Source organism: Gracilinanus agilis, chromosome 2 (assembly GCF_016433145.1).
Source record: "Gracilinanus agilis isolate LMUSP501 chromosome 2, AgileGrace, whole genome shotgun sequence".
In the NCBI taxonomy this organism is placed as follows: Eukaryota; Metazoa; Chordata; class Mammalia; order Didelphimorphia; family Didelphidae; genus Gracilinanus; species Gracilinanus agilis.
Genome location: NC_058131.1, coordinates 484,835,790 through 484,855,292, shown reverse-complemented (window position 1 = coordinate 484,855,292; position 19,503 = coordinate 484,835,790). Strand labels below are relative to the sequence as shown.

The following is a 19,503-nucleotide window of genomic DNA, read 5'->3' as shown; positions in this document are numbered from 1 at the left end:
GTGTGCCTCCTTTACTAAGCTGTTGACTCTTTCCCCCCATGACTTTCCTGTATCACTCTCATTAATTTTTCCAATTTTTCTTCTGCCTCTCTTATTTGATTTTAAAAATCCTTTTTGAGCTTCTTTTTTTGGGTTTGAGAGGAATTAATATTTTTCTTAGAGGCTTTGGATGCAGTAGTATTGACTTTGTTGTCTTCTGAGTTTGATTCTATTATGTCACCAAAATAATTTTCTATGTTGAGGTTTCTTTTTTGTTTTGTTTGCTATTTTTTTCTTTTAGTTTAAAAACTGCTAAAATTGGGCTCTTTAATTGTGGTAAAGGGAACACTGTACCAAGCTTCATAGTCTTTGTGCAGCTGCCTTCGGAGCTGACACTGGGAATCTTCTGCTATCAGTTCTTTCAAGGAGGTATGATGTAGGTGTGTGAAATAAAATATTTAGGGGACTTGGATTGCATGCACCCTAGTGGTGGAACATGGGAGTCACAAAGTCATGTGGTATGCCTGATGGTGAATACCTAGGTTCCCCGTCAGCATGACTGTCCTGAGAGTTAATATGCCAGAACCAGTGCAATGTTGACAGAGAGGAAGGAGTGAGTGTGGGAAGGAGAGGGAAATTTTTTACTTCTGCTTCTGCTTCCCTGTGCTGGCACTTTGCTCCTTTATTGTATTTGGCAATCTCTGGCAATCAGCAGCCTGAGATGCCTGAATGGAGAATCAGATCAATCCTTAAAGTTACAAAGACTGAGACCCCTCTGTCTCTCTGTCTCTCTCCATATATATATATGATTTTAAAAATCCTTTTTGAGCTCCTCTTTTTTGGAATTGAAAGCAGTTAATATTTTTCTTAGAGGTTTTGGAAGCAGTAGTATTGACTTTGTTGTCTTCTGAGTTTGAGTCTTCAAAAAGTATATATATATATATATATATATATATATATATATATATATATATGGCAGCTGGGTAGCTCAGTGGATTGAGAGCCAGGCCTAGAAACAGGAGTTCCTAGGTTTAAATTTAGTCTCAGACACTTCCCAGCTGTGTGACCCCGGGCAAGTCACTTAACCCCATTGCCTAGCCTTAACCACTCTTCTGCCTTGGAACCAATACACAGTTTGATTCCAAGACAGAAGGTAAGAGTTATTTATATATATATATATATATAGAGAGAGAGAGAGAGAGAGAGACAGAGAGAATATATATATATACTTTTTCTCTCTCTCTATTTTTTTTCTCTACCTTTAGAAATACAGTAGTAAGCTTCCAGATTAATTTTATTTATAATAAAGGAGAGGTGTGTTTAAAACTGTCTCAGACTGTGTTCTGGTCTGTGAGCAACCCTAAGCAGTCTTTTACCCTTTGCAGCTGTGATCAGGGTCCCCTATTCTCCCATGGTATGTACTAGTTCTCCTCCTTGCCCTGCAACTATGCCCTAGCACAGTGAGCTGGCTCTGCATATGGGCAATGTGACAAGAGTCTTGTGCCCAAGGCCAGCAAAGGGACACCTGTAATCTTCTGAGCAGTTACCATCTGTGACTGAGAGCTCTGGAAGCCTTGGCTGCTGCTTCAGTTGTGCCCAAGGTCCATTGCCAAAGTAAGGCCTGCCCTGGCAAGCCATGCTCCACCTCCATCTCAGTGTACTAGGTGCACTAGATCCCTTGTGCCAGCCTTCTAAGTTGTATTGGACTGAAAAATTACTTCGCTTTGTCTTTTTATGAGTTATGCCGCTCCAGAATTTGTTTTAAGGCATTACATCACAGCTTTTTGAAGGTAATTTGGTAGAAATCAGGTGGATTTGTGTACCTTCTCTGCCATCTTGGCTTCTCTAAGGCTTTATGTTGTAGAACAGTTGCCAGACTGCCTTGTTAGCAGGAGTTCCTCGAGGTGATGAAATCAGATATGGTTAAAAACAAAACAAACCTTACAACTCTACTACCCACTCACTCTTTAATTCCTTGCCGCCTGACTTCTAGACTCATCATTACTGAAACTCTCTCTCCAAGGTCATCAGCCAGTTAGTTGGTCAACAAACATTGTGGTTACTATGTGCCAGCACTGTAATATAGATATACAAAGAAAGGCAAAAGCCGTCTCTGCACCCAAGTAGCTCAAACTTTAATAGGAGGAACAACATGAGAAGAACTAGGGAGATATTCCAAATAGTCCAGATTTTAATCACCAAATCCAATAGTCTCTTCTCAATCATTGTCCTTATATCTTTGAACTAATTCTTTATGTATCTTGGAAACTCACTTTTTAAAAAAAAATCTTAAAATTTTTATTATTTATTTTTAAAACTCTACATATTGATAATACTATGTATTGGTTCTAAGGCAGAAAAACAGTAAGGGCTAGGCAATGGGGGTTAAGTGACTTGCCCAGAGTCATCCAGCTAGGAAGTGTCTGAGGCCAGATTTGAACCTAGGACCTCCCATCTCTAAGCCTGGCTCTCAATCTACTGGAGCCACCCAGCTACCCCTACCTATTCTTCTTGAAATGCTTATCCCTTGGAGTTTCTGACAATTCTCTCTAGGTTCTCCTCCTTTTTAATCTTTTCCTTGCTATTTCATCTTCTTACTCCTTAACCTGAATTGTAGTATTCTCTGGGGCTCTCTTATCAAACTGTTTCTTTTTCTCTCTAAACACTTTCTTCCATGGAGATCTCACCTCCTCCTATGACTTAAATTATGACTTTATCCAGTTGACTTCTAAATCTACATATTCTGTGCTGATCTTTCCTGTGAGCTCTGGTCTCACTCAAAATTTCAGCTTTGTACTTAATACTCATCTTCCTGAATTCAAATCTGCCCTCAGATACTTACTAGTTGTGTTATCTTGGGCAAGTCATTCAATCATGTTTGCCTTAGTTTCTTCATCTATCAAGTGAGTTGGAAAAGGAATGGCAAACCATCTCAATATCTCTGCCAAGAAAACCACAAATGGGGTCATGAAGAGTCAGACACAACTGAAAACAAATGAACAACAACAACCTCACTTCAACCTGTCTGAAATAGTTTTGGGCACCCATCTAAAATGCACCCTTTCTCTCAATGTTTTAGTTTCTCTTGATGGCAGTATCATTCTCTGAGTCATCCAGGCTTGAAACCACAGAGTCATTGTTAACATTTCCCTCTCCCTGAACCTCCACACCCAATCAATTGCCAGACCTACTGAATATACTCCTGAAATCTTTCCCATCTGGCTCTTTCTTTTTTTCTTTCTCCCTTACCTTCTGTCTTAAAATCAATACTAAGTATCTATTCAAGGCAGAAGAGCAATAAGGGATAGGCAATTAGGTTTAAGTGACTTGCTCAGGATCACAAAGTGGTCCTTCTTTTCTTATTCTCATTGCTACTACCCCAGTTCAGCTCTCATTCATTACAAGTCCCTGTACTACTACTTCAATAGTCTCTTTTTTTTAATTAAAAATTTTTTTAAAATTTAGAATATTTTTCCATGGTTCCATGATTCATGATCTCCTCCCATCCCCACTCTTTCCTTCCCCTTCTCCTGAAGCTGACAAGCAGTTCCACTGAGTTATACACATATCACTGTTCAAAACCTATTTCTATGGTATTCATAGTTGCAGTAGAATGACCCTTTAACATCAAAACCCAAATCATATCCCTATTGAACTATATGATCAATCATATCCCTGTTGAACTACATGATCAATCATATGTTTTTCTTCTGCATTTCTACTCCCACAGTTCTTTCTCTGGATGTGGATAGTGTTCTTTCTCATAAGTTCCTCTGAATTGTCCTGGGTCATTGCATTGCTGCTAATAGAGAAGTCCATTACATTCAATTGTATCACAATGTGTCTATCTCTGTGTACAATGTTCTGGTTCTGCTCCTTTCACTTTGCATCGATTCCTAGAGGTCTTTCCAGTTCACATGGAATTCTTCCAGTTCATCATTCCTTATAGCACAATAGTATTGCATCACCATCATATACCACAATTTATTCAGTCATTCCCAAATCGATGGATACCCCCTCATTTTCCAATTTTTTTGCCATCACAAAGCATGCAGCTATAAATATTTTTGTACGAGTCTTTTTCCTTATTATTTCTTTGGGGTACAAACCCAGCAGTGATATGGCTGGGTCAGAGGGCAGGCATTCTTTTAAAGCCTTTTGTTCCAAATTGTCCTCCAGAATGGTTGAACCAATTCACAACTCCACCAGCAGTGTATTAGTGTCCAAATTTTGCTACATCCCCTCCAATATTTATCACTTTCCTTTGCTGCCATATTGGCCAGTCTGCTAGGTGTTGTAGGATTTAAATTAATGTCCAATACTCCTAGAGTTATATTTTATAAAGTTTATTAATAATCACTAGAAGTAAAGGAACAAAAAGGTAATTATCTAACAAAATAAGGCCACATGACTAAATTCTCCTGCCTGTTTAAAAAAACCACTGGCAGCCACTAATTACAGGAAGAAGAGAGCGAGAGGCAGGGCTAGACTAAATTTATAACATCTCTACATCAATACATAACGTGAGTAGGAAAGTGGGGTACTGGGAATCATAGTTTTTTGTTTTGTTTTTAACAGCAGAAATTAATTTTATTGGCTATTTTAGGGGGGAAGTTGCTACATCTACTCTTATATAATTTTAGTTTTGATCAGTAGAACCAAAACCTCCTGATCCACGTTTAGGGTCATCTAAACCTTGGACTTCTTCAAGTTCTGGATAAAAAACCCATTCACAAATTAGCTGTGCAATCTGGTCACCCTTTTTTACTTCAAAGTTTTCTTTGCCAAAATTAAATAGCACTATACCAACATTTCCTCTGTAATCTTCATCTATGACACCAGCTCCTACATCTATGAAGTATTTTGTAGCCAAGCCAGCACATGGAGCAACTTGGCCATAACAGCCAAGAGGAAGAGAAATCTGAATGTGTTTTCACAAGGGCTTTCTCCATGGCTGGTATTGTATAATCATAGGCACTGTAGAAGTCATAGCCAGCAGCCTGGGCCGACCCCTTAGAGGGGGCAGTGGCATGTTTGGAGAGGCGGGAGAAGCGGAGGCGCACGGGGGTCTCCTCCTCATGCTGAGCAGGCTGGGCCCACTTGCTGGGGAAGACCGTAATGGGGTTTGCTTCGGAGTAGGGTGTGACTGCAGAGAAAGAGAGAGTGAGAGAGAGTGAGAGAGAGAGAGAGAGAGAGAGAGAGAGAGAGAGAGAGAGAGAGAGAGAGAGAGAGAGAGAGAGAGTAGAAGACACATGCATAGAAGACAATCGATCAATCCGGAATCATAGTTTTTAGGGTAACAGATTCTAATTATACAATCCCCCCTGTGATTCTTTGGGAGATTAGTCTCCCCAAAGGATAATTTAAACATAACTGTCATTTAAACATAACTATTTAAACTATAAACTATACCTCTAAAGATCTTCTAACTAAAGGTGCATACAATATTGCACTTTCTAAGAGGAAACTACAATAGTTTGGGGATAAGAGGGAAATAAAAAAGAAAGATAACAAAACCAATGATTGCTAGGTACATTGACAAAAAGCCAATTAGGGAGCAGACCCCTCTGGTATAAGAGTGTACATTCAAAATAAATGTGTTCAACCCCCCACAGTTCAATTTTACTACATCCCAAAGTTCATTCTGGATCTTTTGGTGCAGTGTGAGGTTCTGCAGGCATCTCCATAGTGCCTTCTCCAAACAATCCACTTTCAGGATTCAGGAAGATAGCAAGTTTCTTATCCTAAAATTACTCTCAAACAAGAAAAATGTGTATAAATCTAAAATTATATGACAATTATACAATTCCTCCTGAGGAGGGTGTTGACTAACATATAGATCACCCTGAGATACATGGCTGAGTTATAAGGCATGTGAATCAATTGTTTAAAAGAAAGTCAAAAACATAAATAAAACAAATAGAAGAAAAGGAAAAAAATTAATAGTATATAAAAATTCTGAGCAAGCAAGAATAAGCCCATAACAGTGATTTATGTCCCACATGCCTGTAGGACCATTGCAGCAATATGCATTTACTCAATCAGTAGCCAGGACTACAGAAAATCGGCACACTTATGAGAGACAGAAAAAGGGACAAGATTTTTGCAGTAAATGGAAAATATCATTCCCTGGTCTGATTTTATCGTCACTCTCAGGGATAAGGGAGCCAGAATTATAACTAAGTCAAGGAACTTTGTCTGAACCTGGCACGGGGAAATCCTGTGTCTGATGTCAAACAGCCACTTCCTCAAACCCCAAAACAAGTCCTCTGTCTTGGTACAGATTCTCATCAATCCTACTAGGATTGGTTGGTCTCCTTGACCTTGTGCTTCTGGACACTGTATAATGGCTCTTTTGTGATCCCTTCTCCTGGAATCAGACACAATCGTTAATTAAAGTTCCATAATATTTAACATTCAATGGCAGGTTTCCATAGTCTAAAGGAGTGATGGGCAAACTACAGCCCTCAGGCCAGATGAGGCCCCCTGAAATGTTCTATCTGGCCATGCAACATTATTCCTAATCTGATGAATACAATGAATAGGATACAATACAATGAAACTTCCAAAGAGTTGCCTTAGAAACAGACTGACAGATGAGCATTTCCTTTCTTTTGGCCCCCTCTTTAAAAAGTTTGCCCATCACTGGTCTAAAACTTTTGGGTATGCATCAATATTAGAGCTAATGGATATTGTAAACTTATATTAGTGCAAAATCAAAAAACTATTAATACTGGTAATTAATACTGGTAAAAATGTGCTTTAAGTACAAAAAAAATAAAACTAAAATACTCTATTGCATATACAAGGAAAAACAATAATAAAATAAAATAAATCAAAAGTATATAGTTCACAATCGGTGACACACTGTGTTTGCCCAAGGAGAGGCACAATACAAAGGTTTCTCACCCAAAAATGATATTCATTTCCTTTTTATCTTGGCCATGATCCACAGTGTGAGTGTACATAATTTTATATCAGGTAATAGCTTTATAAAACAGTAGTATAACAGGTAATGTTGTACCAAAGTCCCCCAAATCACAAGAGCCCATTTAATGACAATAGCAAACAAACTTGCTATCATATAGGATTTACATGAGTTGCTGTGTGAAATTTAAAAAAAAAAAAAACAACCTTTGAAGCTCATGGATACTTGTCACAAGTTTCCAGATCTAGCCAATCTTTCAACCTTGGCTGAGATATTTTTAACAAAGTCTATTATAGCCATCATTCCAAAATGTGGCAGAGGGGTCCAGAAAAAAAAAAAACAACAAACTTCTTTACTGCTGATGAAAACCTTTTGGGTCTAATATGTTACCAAGAATCTGGAAGGGTAGAGTAAGCTGAAGAGTTACAAATATAAAAAAAAACAAAAAACAAAAAAAACCCCAACCCATCTAGTGGTTACAAAGTCCCCTGGGAAAATTGAGATTATAACCCCTCACGGGGTAACCAAGCTCCTTGGGAAACCTCCTTCCTCTGGTATGAGACTGTAATAACTGTAAAAGGCAAGTCTTTATATGACCCATCCATTGCAATGTGGAGGTGAGGACTACAATAATGAAAATCACTTCTGATGTCTCATCCATTACATTTTTAGTAAATGTAGAGGTGGAGAATACAATAGTGCTATTGCACTGCACTTCAACTACTAAATGGACCCTTAGCTTTTATTATAAACAACTCAAAGATAGACAAATGATCAGTCAGAGGTAGTGGTGCTCCTAGATATCCTGAAAAATCACTTCTGAAGACCTCTTAAAATCAATTTAAATTTTGGGGTCATTAAATTCTCCAAAGGTTGTATACATGTTGTAACCAGTTTGATGGAGACCATTCATCATCATCTATGTGATAATTAACAAAGACAAAAAGGAACAAAAGGACCTTTAGGCAACAAGGGACCTCAGTGGATCTGGTGACAAACCCAGCATCCATAGGACATGTGGTTTTGCCATAGAAAAGGGTTTGTGCAAGTTGTTTATGGACTTTTACAATAATATTTTCTCCAGTTCAGTCATAGGGGGAGGTACAAAAAAAGACAATGTAATAGCACATATAGCTAATGGCCAAAACACAGTAATAGAAAGTGACACAGTGTAACAGACTATATTAGATTAGATTAATATGTGAAGTTAAAAAAACCAAAATTAAATCTTAGAGCAAATGATCGACAAATACAATATATGTGACAGGATACAGGCACTGAATTCAAGAGTCCTTTTCTTCAATTCCAATAGGTGTGTTACAGAGACTTCTTCACTATTTGGAGGGGAATAAACTAAAACAGTTAGCAATGGACTCTGAAAAGCTAAAAATTCACCTCCAGACTCTTTAAGGTTCTTTACCCTCCCCAGTATCATCATCCATCTAGATTCCTTTGGTAACACCTCTGGGGTTCCCTATACCCACAGTGGGCATAGTGTGGATGAACCCTATATTGGATGTGTTGCAGAGACTGGGAAAGCCAAAATGGCAAGGGGATATAGGGAAATGAATCTCCCCCCAAATCTCAGGATTACTCAAGCTAATTGCAAGGACAAGTGCACCCAGGAACAGTAGTAAGAAAAGACACTCCAAAACTTTCAGCTATTCAAACTCTGTAATGCTCTCCTGGGATGGGAGCTATTTGAGATAGGCAGGAAACTGGGCCATGCTTGCAATTCTTATTAAATTGGTTCCAAATCTACTTCCTTTTGGTAGGTGGCACTAGCCTAGTTATGTACTGGCTAGGAGTAAAGACCTCACAAGACTAGTAGATGGAGACACACCCCAATCAGCCTTTCAATGAAGGGCAGCAGAAAGGCTTTAGCTTGAGGCTAAGTAAGTGAAGGAAAACAAAAGCTTTTTATTTTAGGCACAGTGAAGGTAAAAATTCTGCTGAGCTGGTCTGGGAGAGCAAAAAGGATTTAAGCAGCTACCATTCTTGAGACCCACATGGGGGTTTAGGAAAGGTCTTAAAGAGAGAGCAAACTTCTAGGAGTAAGATAAGACTAAACTTTCTCAATTTAGAACAATAATTAATACCATCTAATAACAAAAAAAAACTGAGATGAAATTATTAACTTCCTCCAATACTCCAGGATTCTGAGCTGTGAGATGGTAGCTCAACCCCCAAGTGAAAGGAGTCAGGAGGGTTAGAAGCTAATTGTTGCTACACACACACACACACACACACACACACACACACACACACACACCTGGTTTTCAATCCACTGAGCTACTAGCTGCCCCCTGCTGCGCTGGTTTTAGGGTCTAGAGCAACAGTAGGCAACCTTTTTGGCTGTGAGAGCCATAAACACCTGTGGAAGGAGGAGGATGGGGGAAGAAGGCACTGGAATATGGGGCAGGGACTGAAGGGCCCCCTGGGACACATCCTGGGGCTCTGCCCAGACTGGCTGGTCAGGAAGAGGTGCCAGATATGGCTCAAGAGCCATACATTGCCGACCCCTGGTCTAGAGGGTGGCATGGGAGACCTCCATGTGAGCTAAAACCCTTAGTTTCCACCTTCTCAACCAGGAGTGTGAAAACCCCCAGGGTCAATTTAAAACCAACCTGGGAGGTAAATGGGGTAGGCAGTCAATGCTGCACTGTTAGGCTGTTGCTAGTCTTAAAGGCTCTCTTAGCCCTAAGCTACTATACACTTAAGACCCACATGGGCAGGGGAGTTAAGAGGGTGGAAGCATCTTCTCAGGTAAAAGCCTTTAGGAGGCTGATTGCAGCAGCAGGAGCAGGAGCAGGAATAGGAGCAGGGTTGGCAAGGAACCCCTAGGCAGTTAGTGAGAGAAGTAGAAGCAACAGGAGCAAGAGTGGCAGCAGTTAACAGCAGTAGCAGTTGGGGGGTGGGACCACGGCAGGAGCGAAATGAAGTTTTTCAGAATTTATCTACTCCCTAGTCTTTACTCAAAAGCTTTCTTAAAAGAAAATTAAAGATTCTTTTTCCATAGTGGTTGCCAAAAATGTAGGATTTAAATTAATGTCCAATATTCCGAGTGTTATATTTTATAAAGTTTATTAATACTCACTAGAAGTAAAGGAATAAAAAGGTAATTATTTAACAAAATAAGGCCACATGACTAAATTCTTCTGCTTGTCTAAAAAAACTGCTGGCAGCCAATGCAATTACAGGAAGAAGAGGGTGCAAGGCCCCAGGTCTACATCAAACTTATAACCTCCCTACGTCAGCACATAACGTAAGAAGGAGAGAGGGGTGCTGGGAATCATAGGTTTTAGGGTAACCGATTCTAATTACATAGTGTGAGGTGGTACCTCAGAGTTGTTTTAATTTGTATTTCTCTAATCAGGAGGGATTTAGAACACTTTTTCATGTGCTTATTGATAGTTTTGATTTCATCCTTTGAAAACTGTCTATTCATATCCCATGACCATCTGCCGATTGGAGAATGGCTTGTTTTTTTGTAAATTTGACTTAGTTCCTTATATATTTGGGAAATTAAACCTTTCTCAAAGAGTTTTGTTATAAAAATGTTCTCCCAGTTTTTTGCTTTCCTTCTAATTTTGGTTGCATTGGTTTTGTATGAACAAAACCTTTTTAATTTGATATAATCAAAGTCATTCATTTTACTTTTTGCAATGTTCTCTATCTCTTGTTTGGTCTTAAATTTCTTCCTTTCCCATAGATCTGACAGGTATACTATTCTATAGCACCTAATTTATTTATGATTTCTTTGTATTTAATCATTTACTCATTTTGAATTTATCTTGTAGGGTGTAAGATGTTGATCTAAACTTAATTTCTCTCATACCATTTTCCATTTTTCCCAGCAGTTTTTGTCAAATAGTGAGTTCTTATCCCAAAAGCTGGGTTTATCAAACACTAGCTTCCTGAGGTCATTTACCCCTAGTCCAGTGATGGGCAAACTTTTTAAAAAGGGGGCCAAAGGAAAGGAAATCCTAATCTGTCAGTCTGTTTCTAAGGCAACTCTTTGGAAGTTTCATTGTATTGTATCCTGCTCATTGTATTTGTCAGATTAAGAATAATGTCACGTGGCTGACATTAGATAGAACATTTCAGGGGGCTGCATCTGGCCCACAGGCTGTAGTTTGGCCATCACTGGGCTATTCCACTGATCCTTTTGTCTCTTAGCTAGTACTTTACTGTTTTGATGATCACTACTTTATAGTACAGTTTAAGATCTGGCACTGCTAGGTTGATAGTATCTTAACTGGTGTCTATTAAGAGTTTTTATTAATGTCTCCTTTTTTATATTTAAGAGGAAAAGGAACAATAATATTTTTCAGTAAGAGACCCCCCTGCTGTGCAGTTTGTCCGCTAGTGACAGTTAAAAGGGTGTGGTCAGTCTTGGTTAGTTAGTTGCAGACCATTGAAAAGGTCTTTTTGTCTCTGGGCCTTCTGGGGAGAGGTTGTGCTGCTAGCACTCTCTCTGGTTGGAGACAGAGAAGTGAGAGTAAGGCTTTAATAGCCTTATTGATTATTAATAACTTGGGTAGATAAGATAGATAGATAGTGGTTATATGATTAAATAGTGAGAGGAGGAGAAGAGACAAGGGCTTCGGCCTACCAGAAGATACTGCCCTCTGAGGCAGACAGATTTAGGATTTTTTAGAGGAATTTAGTTAGGATTGGGATCTGGGACATAGTTATAGGCTATTATTATAAGATTGTTTTCACTTTCCTCCTTCCTATTTCCTATCCATATTTTCCTAATAATAAACTAAGTGTTTTGCGTTTAATAAACTGTGCACTGGCTTTTATTCAAATTCCTATCCCTCCCCTCCCCCCCAATTTAACCCTTCACATGTCCTTGCCTCTAGTGTCCTCCTATCGAATATTTTTTTTTCAGAGACCAGTTCTCCTCATGTATAATTCTGATCACATCACTTCACTGCTCACAAACCTTGAGTGGTTCCCTATTAAATATAGGATAAAATACAAACTCCTTTTTCTATTTTCTCGATGGGATTACTTCAATTTATCTTTTCAGTTTTTATTTCATGCTACTCTACTTCATACATTCTAGACTGGCCAAATTGATTCCTTCTCCTGCCTCCTGTGCATATTACAAATGTTAATCCTTGTTCTGGGAACAGATTCCATTTCCACTTGTGGAAATCCTTCTCTTCCTTCAAGGCCTAGCTTAGATACCACCTGCTCTATCAAGCCTTCCCCAAGCCTTTCCTCCCAAATCCCTCATGCTTGCCTATTTAAGCTTTCTTTTGCAATTTCCTGATGTAATTCATTTGTGTTACATTTATTTTTGTAGCTGTCTGATTGCCTACTATATTGCAAACTTCCTGAAGAAAGGAATGGTATCACTTTTCATCTTTGTATTCTCCACATCTAAGACAATATTCCCCTTAAAACACCGGGGGTTTCAAGAAAGCATTAAGAGCTTAAACTAGTTGGCTTTCAAGGTCCACTTTAATTCTGTGCATCTTTGAGCACAATGTCTATTGCATTAAATTGGCACATGATACCGTGCTACTGTGGACCATTATTTTAACTTATTGTTAGTTTCTTCGACAATATTCCACAAATACTTAAGTCTGCACTAGATGAGTTACTTTTGGAGATACCATGTTTAGATAAGACATGGAGCTTATCCTCTAGTTAAGAGGCCACATTGTATACTTACTTTGTATCTTTCATAGCCAGAAGATCAATGTCAGGAGCTTATAGGAAAAAAATGACTTGGTGGAACAATGTTTGACCTTCAAGTATTCTTCAAAAAGGAGTTTCCTATGTATATATTAAGATCATACACAATTCCTTGATAGATACAACCATAGAGTTAACTCTGTTTAACAGTGTTTTGATTATCTGTAGCAAGGCATAAAGCATGGAGGCATATTTATCAAGGTTGACCACAGGTGTCATGGAATGTTTTGCACAGAATCCAAATGGAAGAGGCATTATTCCTCATAGAAGGCCATCTTCTACAGGTGCTCTAATTTGTGATTAAAATCTGCTATTTACACAAAGTCCCAGAATAGAAGGGTATTCTGGGGCAGCTGGGTAGCTCAGTGGATAGAGCACCAGGCCTAGAGACTGGAGGTCCTGGGTTCAAATGTAACCTCTAACATTTCGTAGCTGTGTCTAAGCATGAAAGGACATGCTGAATGAGATCTAGTATTATTTAAAAGAGATCAGCATAGTAATCCAAATAAGAAAAATCAAATTGATTTTTTAAAATTTTATTTAATTTTTTATTTAATAATTTTTATTTTTTAGAAAAGTTATCCATGGTTACATGATTCATGTTCTTACTTTCCCCTTCACCCCCCGACCTCCCCCCGCCATATCTGACATGCATTTCCACTGGTTTTAACATGTGCCATTGATCAAGACCTTTTTCCAAATTGTTGATAGTTGCATTGGTACAAATTGATTTTTAAAAATGTATATTGTACAGGTTAAGAAAACTAGCTGGATGCACAGCCATTGTCTGAGGCTATTAGTATACATTTAAACAGGATACATTTAAACAGGAACTGCAGATGAGCAATGAGCTGGACTTGGAGTGGAATAGAAAGATGGGAACAAGCTGGAATATAACTGAAATACTAAGCAGTATTTGCAATGAACCTAAGCTATTTCTATATTTTTTTAAAAAATCATCTTTCCAACACCAAAATGCCCATAAAACATGGGATATGATCTCTGAAAATCACAAATATTAGCATTTTTTCATTAATGAAAATTAGAACAAATCAATGAATTAGGCATGAAACTAAAAAAATCCCTATGAAAACAAATTTTAAAAATAAACACCAAAATAAAGATTCTGAAAATTGAAGTGATTAACAAAACTAGAAGCATAAAAAGAGAGAGAGAACAACACTGAACTGAGAAATTTAAAAAACCTAGTTAAACAGATATATTATTAGCTGGGCAAATTGAGGGTGGAGTGGGGAAAATTAGGAAATCAAATTGTGTATTAGGAAAAAAATAAGGAAGTAATGAATGAATGACAGAATATGCATTTGTTAAGTGTTTACTAATTTTGGTTGCAGAACAGATGGAAAGGCCCAGAAATCTTAAGCATACAGTCAGTGGGCAAAATAGGCTTCATAGATAGTTGAGATGACAGAATAGAGGTAGAGCAACACTTCACAAAAAGAGAAAGATCACAGTAGTTTTTTTCCCCTGTGATACAAATATATTGTTTACTAACTCAAGAAAAGACAAAGCACCAGAAGAAAACCATAGACCAGTATTGGAGAACCTATGGCATGTGTGCAGCATGCAGGAGGGGTTTGCTCCCCCTCCCTCTCTCCATGGGTGCCCCAGGACATTCTCACATCACCCACCCCTCTGCCCAGCAGAATGGGAATTCTTCCCATCTGGAGTAAGGCAGGAGCTCACATGTGGTATGAGGATTGTGGTTTCGGCACTCAGTCTAAAAAATTCACCATCATTGTCATAGACCAATATTTTTAATATTAAAAAATATTGAATAAAATATTATCAAAAAGGCTACACAATATACTACCAAAATATTAAAAAGATATATATATATACTGTGACCAGGTTGGACTTATAGTAGGAATATATAATTTCTTTAATGATATAAATAATATAAATATGGTGGACCATATCAATGATAAAATAATAAAAAATCAGCAGATTGCAGCAATCATCAGAAAAAAGTTTTTCACAAAATATAATAGGCATTTTGGTTAAAAATCTTTTTTTAATTAAAAAAATAAATGGACCTTTTCTCAACATTGTAAATAATATCTAAGGGAGTGCCCATCAATTAGGATATGATTCAAAAAATTATGGCACAAGAATATAATGGATTATTATTGTACTATAAGAAATTATGAATGGGATAAATTCAGAGAAATTTAGGAGGATCTATTTATTTGTTTTTTAAATTTTTTATTTTGAATATTTTCCCATAGTTACATACTTCATGTTCTTTCCCTCTCCCTCAAACTCCCCTGACCCCCCTTAGCCGACACACAATTCCACTAGGTTTTACATGTATCATTGATCAAGACCTAATTCCATATTATTGATAGTTGGACTAGAGTTATCATTTAGTGTCTACATCCCCAATAATATCCCCATCTGCCCATGTGTTCAAGCAGTTATTTTTCTTCTGTGTTTCTACTCCCACAGTTCTTCCTCTGAATGTGGCTAATTTTCTTTCTCATAAGTCCCTCAGCCTTGCTCTGGATCCTTGCATTGCTGCTAGTAGAGAAGTCTGTTATGTTTGATTGTACCACAGTGTGTCAGTCTCTGTGTACAATGTTCTCCTGGTTCTGCTCCTTTCACTCTGCATCAATTCCTGGAGGTCATTCCAGTTCACATGGAATTCAGGAGGATTTATTTAAACTGATATAGAGTGAAGCAAGGAAAATAATTTATACAATTACTATAACATTCTTAAAAAAAATAATTGTAAGAGACTTAAGAATTCTAACAAATTCAGGGACCAACCATAACTCCAGAGGACTGATGATGAAGCATGCTATTCAACTCATTTTCAGACATGGTTAGTGTATGACTTTGTTTTTTTAAGTATGTTTATTGTCACAAGAAGGGTAGGAGGTTAGGGGGTAATAATGTTTAAAAAAAAAGAGGGCTATTGAAGTTTTTTTTTTTTTTAAAGCATGGAAGAAATTAGAAGGAAGTTCAGAGAGACATAAAGAAGCAGGACATCTTTGAAACTAATGTGCTGAATTTATTTTAGTATAGTTTAAAAAAGTAAGTTGTACGTATGTAACAGAGATAAACGGTTTCATATATATTCCTGCCTTTTGTTCACAGAAATGTTTGTATTTGTTGGTTTTTTTTAATCGAGTTCAGAATTAAAAAGAAAATAACTGCTTTTTCAAAAAGATATATATGATAAGAAAAAAGAAATGGGCCAGTGACCTAGTGAGAGGGAAGCAAAACATTTGGACAGTTTTAAATGTTATACTACATGTATATGGTTTTTTATTTAGTCATTTCAGTCATGTCTGACTCTTTGTGACCCCATTTGGGGTTTTCTTGGAGTAGTTTGCCATTTCCTTCTCTAGTTCTTCTTATGGATGAGGAAACTGAGGCAAACAGGGTTAAGTGATTTGCCCAGGGTCACATAACTAGTAAGTATCTGAGGCCATATTTGAACTCAGGAAGATGAGTCTTCCTGATTTCCAGGCCTGGCACTCTATCCACTGTACCATTTAGCTGCCCCTAATGTTCTCTTCCTCAAATTATCACTAATATGAGTATAGCTTTAAAGTTTGTAAAACATTTTACATTGGATTATCCCTTTGGATCCTCACAAATGAAGAGAGGTAGGTACCATTATTATCCCTATTTTATAGATGAGGAAACTGAGGGTTAGAGAAGCTAAGTGACTTCTATATGGTCATAAATGTCAATCTGGATTCAAACTCAGGACCTTCAGACCCCAGCTTTAATTCTCTTTCCACTATACCACAGGGTCTCTCCAATTTACATTTCTTTATCTGCATACATGCTATCTTTGTTGTCATGGTAACTAGCATAGCGCCTTGAATATAATAGATATTTAATCAATATTGGCTGAACTCTAAGGGACAGCTAGGTAGCATAGTGGGTAGATCATTCCTGAAGTTGGGAGGACCTGGATTCAAATATGGCCTCAGATCCTTCCTAGCTATGTGACCCTGGGCAAGTTACTTAACCCCAATTGCCTAGCCCTTGCCCTTCTTTCTTAGAGTTGTTAGTAGGATAGTAAGAATATTTTTTAACATTGGCTGAACTTAATTGAAGGGAAAAGGCATAGAAGAAGGCCCTTAGGATATTCCACATATCCTTTATGTAGGATTTATGGAAGGACATGGACAAGAATTACACAGGACAGGAAGGTTTGGTTGAGTTCTGATCTATATTACTTAGGAAGTAACCATCTTGGATACATTAAAGTATGTATGTGTAGCCCCCTCTTTATATTATCTAAACATAGGGTATCTAAGCACTTAATATTTGTTGAATTAAATTGATGAGGCCATCTGCTTTGTCCACCTGTCTTGAGAGGTATCTCTGAACTTAAATCATCCTAAACAGATGTAAAGCTCCCCAGGGAAAATTTCACAGGTTCCCTTGTTTTTGTTCCAGTATTTCATCACCCTTTCAGTTAAGAAATCCAAATCCTGTTGCTGCAAAGTAGGACTATTTCCTTTCATTCTGACCAGTTGGAAGCAAGGAGAAAATGGGTCTGCATATTCCTCTGAGTGTTTACTATCTATGTCAGACAACCTAGACAGAAGAGATAGAAAGTGCAGACATTTAATACTATGACTTCTAGCTAGCTACCACTTATATAACACCTACTGTGTAACAAGTACTGTGCTAAGTACTTTACAAATATTATTTCATTTAATCCTTGCAACAACCTTGAGATGTAGGTGCTATTATTTTCTCTGTTTTATAGTTAAGCAAACTGAAGCAAGCAAAGGTTAGGTGAGTCACATAGCTGGTGTCTGAAACAAGAATTGAACTTAGGGTTTTTTTTTTAATATAATTAAAAAATATTTTTCCATGGTTACATGATTCATGTTTTCTCTCTCTCCACATCATGAACTTAGTAAGTCTTCTTGATTCCAGCAGGTTCAGTACTTTATTATGCCCCCGAGGCATAAATATATATGAGTAAATAATATGCTAAAAACCACTTTAGGCATATTCAAGGGGTTAAAATTTCCATTATAGATTAACAAGAAAAAAATGTTAAAAATTCACAATCAGTAAGTTAACTAAGAAGACTGTGCATTATAGTACTACTATATTCTGCCTTTGGGCACTGAATCAATCAACAAGAATATATTAAGCACCTACTCTGTACATGACTCACTTAGGCACTGGGGATACAAGGGCAAAAATGAAATGGTCCCTGTCTTCAAGAAACTTATATTGTATAGAGAGAAACAACATGTACACATATTAGTACAATATATGTATAAATACAGAATATCTATAAAGTAAATACAAGGTTGGGGAGAGGGGGAAAGCTATTATCAGTTATGGGGGGTGGGAATCAGGAAAGGTCTTTATGTAGGACGTGCTGCTTGTAGTGAACTTTGAAGGAAGCTAGAGATCTAAGGAGCAGAAAGCATACATTCCAATCATGTGGGACAGATTGCAGCCAGGCAGAAACAGGAAATGGAATGGTTTATACATAGAAGAGCCAGTAGCCCAATTAGGCTTTTGGCTGAACTGAAGAATGAATGAAAGAGAGTAACATGTAAATCTGGAAATGCAAGCTGGAAATGGATTGTGAAGGGCTTTAAATGCTTGGGAAGAATTTCTATGTTATCCTAGAGCCAAAGCAGGAGAGTGAGGTAGCACTGTTTTAAGAATATTACAGTTGCTGCTGATTGGAAGAGGAATTGAGTGGAAAGACTTAAGTCAAGTAGACCATTTAGGTTATTCAAACACGGTACCTGAGAAGTGATGAGAGCCTGTACTAAGGTTGTGACTATATGCCTGAGAGGGATGCAAATATGAGAAGGGGGAGGTAGAAGACTTGGCAACTGATTAGATATTTGGGGCTAAAAAAGTGCAAGGTGAAATATCATTGCAAACTATGATATGAACCTGGGGCACTTGGAGAAAAAGAAATATTGCTCTCCACAGAAAGTTCGGAAGAGAGATAGGTATGGGGGAATTTAAGGGGTTGGTTTGAGGCAAGTCACTTTCCCATCTACGAGGCCTCAGTTTCTTCATCTATAAAATTAGAGGGCTGGGCTAGATGAACTCCAACTCGAGAGGAATTTCCCAACTGATCAAGGAGAGAGAAGATACGGGGTGGGGGCGAGGGGGAAGAGGAGGGCGAGAAGAGACAGGGTCATACAATAGATGGAGCATTCTGGAGTCAAGGGATCCCAGCTCTGCCACTCCCTAGTCCCGGTGAAATCTAGAACCAATCACTTTCTTTCTATGGGATTCTTGGGTTCGATGACCTCTAAGGTTCCTTCCAGTTCTATTTCTCTGATCCTAACAGAACTAACCAAAGAAGCCCCACGTGGTGCAAGCTCCAGAGCTGCAGAGCCCAGGCTCTTCAGTTCCTTCTCCGAGGTTCCGCGATTTCTTCCCCACCCTCCAGCCCCTCTCCCTTTCCCCCTAGGGCGTGCGGTCAGAGAACAGCCAGCCAAGCCCTTTCCCATAACTGCCGGTCGCCGGTCGCGGGCAGCCAGGTTACCGCCCCACGGTCCCTCCGAAGCGTGCCCCCACCCTCTACCTTCGCTCTCACGTCCACTCCGGTCTCATCGGCGATAGGCTGAGCGGGAGTTTAGGCCACACCCTCCCTTTCTCAGGATTGGTCGATGAGGCTTCGGGCCTCACCCCCTCTTCCCCTCAGCTCGGCGGGCCCCCCCCACTTCTCCCGGCCTCGGGCCAGCCCGGAGTCCGGGGGTGTTGGGTCCCGCCTCCATGTGACGGCCGGGTCGGGAATTGGCGGCGGCGCGGCTGCTATTTCCGGTTTCCCGGAGGTGGGCGGGTGGGGTGCGGCACGGAGCAGGAGCGGCCGCCAGATCCTGCCTCGCACCTGGTGCTGCCGGCAG

At 38.8% G+C, this 19,503-nt stretch overlaps 1 pseudogene; it reads right to left on the bottom strand.

The window, feature by feature from the left end:
- Positions 1 to 4,618: 4,618 nt before the first annotated feature.
- Positions 4,619 to 12,874, bottom strand: LOC123234015 (annotated as a pseudogene).
- Positions 12,875 to 19,503: the final 6,629 nt, after the last annotated feature.